Genomic DNA, 8,572 nt, shown 5'->3' with positions numbered 1-8,572 from the left:
CACAGATTTCTTGTTTGTATGGTTAGCCATTAATAATCTAATAGTGGTATGTTATGGTTTCCCCTACCCTACCTTATGAAATACGACATATGGAATTAAACTGATACTCGCCCCGGTGTCACACAAGGTCTTTTTAAATTTGAACATTCTGATGGTGCAAGGGATTGTGAATGCACCACGGTAATCCTGCTTTCCACCATCTTTCTTGACATGACTGCACTATAATGATAAGCCACTTCTATTATTTCCCCCTCCATAAGCTGCATTTTGGAGACTAATTCTTTCATAAAGTTTTCATACCCCGTCATTTCTTATAAGGCTTTTATTAATGCAATGTAGATGATTAGGTTTCTAAATTATTCAAGAAACTTCTTGAACCTATAATTGTGCCTTTTTTCTTGAGCCTTTGGGGAAAAGGGGGACGAATTGTAATTTGTGGCATGGAGGCAATTTGAGGCTCTTTCACCTTCAAATTTTCAATGATAACTTTATTTGACTTTAACTCATCATCATTTTGCCTTTTTCTGTTCACATTTACCTGCTAATCATTTTACTCTCCCATAGGGGTCATCATAAAGGTCCATGCCTATGCCAAGAGTTTTACCACATCCAATGAAAATAGAATTATTTACCATACCATTTGACATATCTCTATTTTTCTGGCATTGAGGTATGCTGATATTTGGTTCAATTTTTTCTCTAATAGTTTGATGGAGATTGAATGAGACTCTACCGTTTGATGTAACTTGGATAAATCACTCCTCATTTTCCTCACTATATTGTTGGTCCCCTTGACTTCTACCAAGATTTAGGCCAAGATATTTTTATTTACACATCTTTCTATTTCAAGAAGGGACATGCATTGGTTCTCATTGTTTTGACCTTGATTCCCACCTTGCCTTTGGTGGGAAATGTGGAAACCCATCAAATTTATTGACAAGAATCTCATCTATTCCTCAAGTATTTCCCTTACTGTATCTTCGTACACCCTAGTATTTCTTGAAGCTATAGCATTGACTCCTTCAAAATAGGTTTCAATCACATGTTGATTAATTAGTTCAAGGTGAGATCTAACCTTACTCATAATTTCATATCTTTCCTCCTTTTTTTCCCTTTGATATTGACCCCCAAAAAATGCAGAGGGATCCCCTACGACTATCTCGGCATCCTCTATGTTCCAACCTCTAGCTAATATAGCCACTTGATCTAGCACACGTGATGCAACTTTGTAAGGCAACTTGATAAGGGAGCCTTCGAATGCATTGTCAACCACAGTTCTATCCAATTGATCTAACGCTTGATAAAGTATTTGGAGAATCATTTTCCAAGGAACTTCGTGGTTTGGGCATTGCATGATTTTATCCTTGAACCTTTCCCATACTTCATATAAAGGCTCACCAATTTATTAACTAAGATTTGTGATTTCGTCCTTTAATTTCAACATTTTTTAAAGAAGGAAATATTGATCCAAAAAAGTATACTTAAGCTCGACTCAAGAAATGATAGACCGACGAGTAGAGATCTCAAACACAAACTACTTCATCTGTTAAAAAGAATAGGAAAAGCCTCAACCAAATAGACTCTTAGGAGATATTGGCGACATCAAATGGAGAGCATACTTCAATAAAGTTCTTCAAATGAAAATTGGCATTTTTATATGACTTTCACCCAAACAACCCTTTCATATAGAGCAAGTGGAGAATCACACTTATGATATAAAATTGTACATTTCCCTCAGTAGGTGGAATCTGGATGGAACCAGCATGTTCCTCATTACCAAGGTTATTCATAACCTCCACATATTTATATGATGAGTTGTTGTTGATACCCTCTCAACTCATAGTTATTTGGATGTTACCTATTCAAAATACCATAAATAACAACTAAAGTAAAGTGCGACACTAAGGATAAACCCAAAGTTACTAACAACACCACACGAGAAAAAACTAAGTTTCACTCCCTAGCACCAACAATATTTTTTATAACACTCAAATTACACCATTATTTTGGTGCAAGGCAATCGTTGTCAATATAATAACCCATCTTAAGATGGGGCCGAATGCATGAGGAGTGTAATCTGGATTTCAAGGCATATGCGCGTTGAAAGTCACTAGGTGTTGACCCACACTCTAGACTTAAAGAAAAATATAAATTAAAGTGGGGGTATGATTTAAAACGTTGTTTAGACAAAATTAACTTGTGGCACTAATTGAGAGAAAAAAATTGTAGATTAAAATCCAATAAGAAAAGAGTCTTGGGGTTAATCTTATACTAGGGGTCATTCATGTATGGGAAATTGAGGGTTAGTCCATATTAGTCAAAGGTTTGGGTAGGTCAGATTTTTAACTCTTAATATGAGCTTCTCAACAACACACCAAGTTGCACTCATGGATTATTTCAAATACCTCATGTGTGTGCCAATTTTACCAATCCACAAATCAATTGAACATCCCTATTTCTAGGATGATATCAAAAAAATCTAGATACACCACAAAATATCCTTATTTCTAAGATAATGGTAAGGAAATAACCGGTATCAAATAAGTGTTCACTACTACTCATCACTCATATCCCTCTTTTAAGAATGATATGAGACCTAAATCAATTGGTGTTTTCATCCACAATTATCAATCAAATAAAAGAGTAATAGAAAAACCCAACACCAATAACTAATGAGTTGAACTAACAATCAACACCCTTACATATTAAAACCCATTAAAGCATAACACCAATCTAAATATTTAGTAACTCATGAAATTGAAGAAAGGAGATATACCCAAATAGGAATTTAATGCCTCTATAGAAGACACAAAGAAAGAATAATACCAAGTTTAATTCTCAAATTGCAACTAAAAAAATCTCTTGGAAAATCAATAACAATTACTTTCTCCCAAAATTTGAGTGTTTTTTCTACAAAAATTGAAATCTATTTCTTAGATACACGGTACAAAGGGTTTGAGCTTTTTATGATTTGGGATTAAACTTTGCAAATTGACAAAACTACCCCTGGACATGTAGCTGCTCCATTGCAACCGTACTTCCATGACTGCGTAACATATTACTGCATCATTTACCCGAGTGTGATATTTTGATCCCTGGTTGATTGAATATGATTACGACTTTGAGGATTGCAATCTCAATACTTGAGGGCCTCTTATTCTCCAACCTTTGTTTTTTTTGCCCATTTTCCTTTCCTTTTAGCTTGATTTTCATTCATTTTCATCATAGGTCCAAAACGATAACAAAAAATAGCAATTAGTATATTCCAATGGAGAATTTGTCTCATGTAAACAATTTTAGCCATAGTAGTGCATGAATTTGGATGTCAACGAGTGTTAAATTTGCCACTCATAAACATATCATGCTTATCAAACAATCTCAGATCCTTGCATTTAAAATCTAGCAAGTTATGTATCAGCAAACTATATCTCGACCTTGGCTTAGGTGAATTTTACTCATATTCTCTTGATCTTAGAGTGTCGCATTAATAACCCTTGTTCTGTATCTTAGATTAACTACCTCCTCTCAGTGTCAAGTTAATTAGATGAAGGTTGGTAGCTTAACATTACTGTTGCATCTCCTTTTCCCAATCTCAACCTTTCTCTTGAGTTATTATCATATACAGTTATGTTAGTAACATTTTCAACTATTAGAAGAACAATCAAAGTGAAGGAAACCACAATTCATGCAAGAATACCAATTTAAAATGACTTTGCATTTTCTCTACTTTGTTAATCCATCAGGGTTCCCACAACTCGTGTTATGGCCTTTAGCTGCACATGATTGTAAGAACACACATAAAATTCATAGATGAAAGCATATGAATGAACTTACAAATAATAAGAATGAAAACCAAAATCTCAAATTAATATCAAACCCTAAAAAGCTAGAATAATGTTTCTAAGATCAAAAGTGTATCTTAGAACTCCAAGAAATGTAATAAGTGTATAAAGTGCGTAACCTAATAATAAAACATCCAATGGATAATTATAGATACACCAGAAAACTTATCCTAAACAAATTAGGAATTTAGAGTCAACACCACCCTACGACCCCATTTATGGGTTGTAGGTAGTACCTACGGGGCATAAGTAGGTTCATTCGAATCAGAGGAATCTTCAAGCTTCAAAACAACTACCTACGAGGGACTATGGACTATAGGTAGTACTTACACCTTATTGGGAATCTTTGAAGGAATCAGACAAAACAATAAATTTTAGAACTTTAGGAACACAACTCATGGAGCCAACCTACGAGCCCATAGGTACTATCTACGGCCCGTTGGTAGGATCATAGGTTACATCCTTAGATTTTCTTCATCCTTTTTGCTCATTCTCTACTCTGAACTTGGTTTTCCTAAAAAAACAACAAAAAACAATCACATCTAACAAAAATACATAATTACTTGCATAATTTCCTTATTTTAAGCATTGAAAGTGCAAAGAAATCATAACACAACAACACCCTCAACTTAGAACTTTTGCATGTCCTCAAGAAAATAACACATAATAGGAAAATGTGATGCTTAACCAAAAGACACCTAAGCTACTTACGACAGTCAATTTAGTTTAGCTCGAATTTCTCACCCCCTTCTATTTATATCTTTCAAAACCATTGTGTAGGTCTATATAGTACAACAATATGACACAAAAGGAATCAAGTGTTGGAATTAAGTTAGAAACAAATAAGCAAGCATATATGCAGCTAACACTACCTAAGCAAATAAGTGGTTAACAACACACCCCATGTACCCTTACTTTAAGGAAGTCCCAACTCTCACAGTATCATTATGCATGTAAATTACAAGGGGCTATATAAATACACTCACACTCTCAAAAGAAGTTCAAACAATATGCATAGAATACCATAGGCTTGCCTTATTTTCTACATTTTAGTTTTTCGGACAATTGGATTAGGATCACTATAGGACTTTTATATGCTTTTTATGTAGGCTTGGGAGTAAGTATGGTACATATGGAATATAGTGACTCACCCTTCTTTACACAACACTTGAATTATGGTTCCACTACTTAGCCATGCTTCTTTTGTTTCTCCCTTTTTCTCCTTCATTGCTTATTTGGATTGGGTGCGGTTCCCTTCATTCTTTTCATTTATACACTTTTTTATTTTTCTTTCTCTCTTTTTATTTTCTTTATTTTTTCTTTTATTTTTTTATTTTTTAACCACACCCATCCCGATATTCTTCTATATTATTCATACCTATTTCAACTACGCACCCTTATGATAGTCACTCTCAGCTTAGACAATTTTCCTGAGTTGAGGTACATAGCTTCCAAGGACAGACCAAGGCAAAGAATGGTTCATTTTAATTAAATGGGAAGTTGAAATGGTTAAAATAAGAAAATAGGTCACTTAGGCTCAAATAAGGGTTAAAATAATAAAATAGGTCATTTAGGCTCAAATAAGTGCTCGATGGATGCTTATTCTTATCTCGTCGGTCTTTTGGGCTAATAGGACTTATTCAAAAAATGACCTATGATCATATACCAACTATCCTATAACCTAGGGTAAGACCAATCATGCAAGTTCTGGATTAAATGCATAAAGTGAACTAGGAAAATTCCTCAGACACATGGTACAGGGCTATATTATCTACTAAAACCTATCTGATTTATGCAATGCTAAGCTTTGATTATTTTGTCCTAAATACTAATGCCATAACAAGATTCAGCAATGGTCACACATATATAAACAACACAGATGTCACACAATTTTTGTGGGGGGTATTATATTTTTTAAACATTTAACAATAGAAATCGAAACATGTTGACTGCACTTAGGTTTCTTATTTTTATATAATCAAACAAAAACAACTCCTAACACATATAACAACACAACACAATACCTAAATATGTCATCTCTACTTTGATAACACATCCTAGAAAATGAGACACGATAACAAAAGCCTTGGCAGGTTTGGTTCACCCCCACCCAATATGAAGTTGATGTGTTGTCCCCACTACATACTCGAAAATAACAAACAAAAGGGTGTGGGGAACTACCTGTGATGCTTTAAGAGTTAGAAATGGGCTCGCTCCCATCTAGAGCATCTTGTGGCTCATCGCCAGAAGGTGGTGGAGGTGTTCAACTATAAAAAGCACCCTATGCATGCTGTGCAAGCCTATCCTCACCGATCTTTTATTGTTGGACAAACTCCATGGTGGCCTTTTTCAAGGACCACTAAAACTCCTAAGAGTTATCTAACTCCTTCTCCTCATGTCCTCTCTTGGCCCCAATAATTTGGGCCTTATCATCCTTAGCATAAAGGAAAAAATTTAATGGTGTCTATTAGGGTATTGGATGCAAGAAAGAAGGAATCGATGGAGGGAAAATTAGAATATGCCTCGCCACTAATGAGAACACCTTAGATCATAACATAGCCACTTCCTCGCATAAGCCCGATAAGTTAGGGTCCTGAGCCTTACAAAGTTGTGCTCCTAGTCAAGCCTCAAGACTATCAATACACCCGTGTAGCACTTTCATGAAGCACTAGATGGCGGCCATCATCCTAGCCACAACTCTCACCTTAGAAGCCTCTAAATTAGTCCACACCCATGGATGAATCTAACTAAATAATCTCACCAAGTGGGTCTCGGTCTGTTTCTGGTGATCGTCTAACTCTTTCTTTTGGTCAACTAACTACTGTAAAAACTCCTAAGGAAAACTAATTAAACCTAAAACTAGCGAATGGGGAGGCAACATAGAAGTAAAAACTTGAGCTGAATTGACTATAGCCCCCTCACTTCTTGGATTAGTTGTAGGCTCTAAACTCTGACTACCTATATCTATATCACCACCCAATATCAGCCTCTCCACATGCTTGGATAAAATAAAAGGCCCCTTAAAGTAGGCCACCTAGAAAGATATTAAAGGTTTTGATCTATATAGTGAAATGGGGTTGGCATCATCCTTAATTAAAACAATATCTACCATGTGGATAGCCTTGACCCTCTGATAAACCTCATGAATAGCTGGCACTCCTACCACATCGCATAATCTCTACACTAGATAATGAAAGGGAAGGGTGGTTAACTTGGGGAATGCCCTATTGTGAATCTCAACTCGAATTCACTTAGCAAAGTCAATATAATATCTAGCTAGAAGGCTAGAATTCAATACAGCTCGATCCCATATAAGAACATTATCTGCAAATATCATACCCAAATGGTGTCTTATAATAGTCCAACAAAACTTTATTGTAAAATACAATGACACCTTCTTTATCTCCTACTTACTTTCAACCTAAGGGGCATCAGTACCCAACTAAACAATTTGCTCAGCTACCCATCTAGCCAAGTTAATCATATGTGATCTCTGATCAATATCACTCATGGTGAACCTGCTTTTTACGAGTATTAATCGATAATCAAACTCTGTTGTGATGATTGACCCACAAACTCTGGCCTAAATAAGAATCATTGAAGGGTATCCTCAGATAGATCAACCCTAAATTCTCTAACTAGTGTAAAATTCAGTGGGTTTTGGTCCATTCCTCTATCCTCAATTGGTGTAATTAAGTACATAAATATCGTAAAAGAAGTATAAGACTCTTGAACAATCTCTGAGAAATAGAAACCTGAAGGTTGAGCTATCTACCTAAGTTTAAACCTATAAAAAGTAGTCTTTAGGTCTGGAATACTCGCCAAAGAAGTAATCCCAATTCAGTTCTTCTCAACAAGATGTTCCGTATGCCCTCCACTTAGCATCTTATAATGGACTAAGAAAATAGTGTTGTAGAGATGTGTATGGACTCCTGATCGGATAAAGTTGAAGTAGAGAACTTTGACTGCCTTGTGATGAACTAGAAGTATCTTGATTACCCTAAAATATATCAAAACCTTCATTAGATTGGGATGCCTCTATTTCATAAGCACTTATATTGAATACTCCTTAAGTAGGGGTTCAGTTGACTCCTTCTAAAATAAACTAGAACTGGACTTATATTCTCTCATCATACTAGAAAGGGACCAAAGAGTGTGGTGGTGAAGTCATGGCTAACTTTATCTGAGTTACAGTCTTAATAAAATAATGTGGAGAAGTTTGGGGGCCAGACTAAGGTGCCTGTGCTAGCGTGGGTAGAGAGACATACTTAATAGCATCCCTGATTACTTCCTATCTCTAATCCTAACCCCTAGTATAGTATGGAGATAAGGGTATATTATCAATTGGATACTCCTCTATGGATCCGCTTTATTCGGGAGACTTATCTCTCAGACTAGACTACACTCCCATATTTTGTGTAGCCTTGGGTACCATAGTACTAGTAAAAAGAGTTGTCAATAATTTAAACATAATAATAGAGTATAATATAGGAAGAAAATTAAGACCTCGACTCAGATGCTACCTATAACCCCTACCTACGAGCCCTAGGTAGTATGTATGTTGCTGTAGGTAGTACTTATAGGGCCATAGGTAGCCTTATAGGTATAAGGAAAAGACTCTAAATCTCAGTAATTTAGGTCTTGCACCTACATGGCTATCTACGAACTTGTAAGTTCAACTTACATGCTCATAGGTATGTTTCATGGGTTCAATCTAAGGGGTTCTTAAT

The 8,572-nt window shown here is 35.7% G+C and overlaps 1 non-coding gene across 1 annotated transcript; it reads left to right on the top strand.

Annotated features, from left to right (window-relative positions):
* Positions 1–1,331: 1,331 nt before the first annotated feature.
* On the top strand, positions 1,332–1,438 carry LOC124886758. The gene has a single exon (XR_007044169.1). It is a non-coding gene; the product is annotated as a small nucleolar RNA R71 (small nucleolar RNA).
* The last annotated feature ends 7,134 nt before the right edge of the window (positions 1,439–8,572 follow it).

This window comes from Capsicum annuum, chromosome 8, assembly GCF_002878395.1.
Source record: "Capsicum annuum cultivar UCD-10X-F1 chromosome 8, UCD10Xv1.1, whole genome shotgun sequence".
Classification (NCBI taxonomy): domain Eukaryota; kingdom Viridiplantae; phylum Streptophyta; class Magnoliopsida; order Solanales; family Solanaceae; genus Capsicum; species Capsicum annuum.
This window is presented reverse-complemented; position numbering and strand designations above follow the sequence as displayed.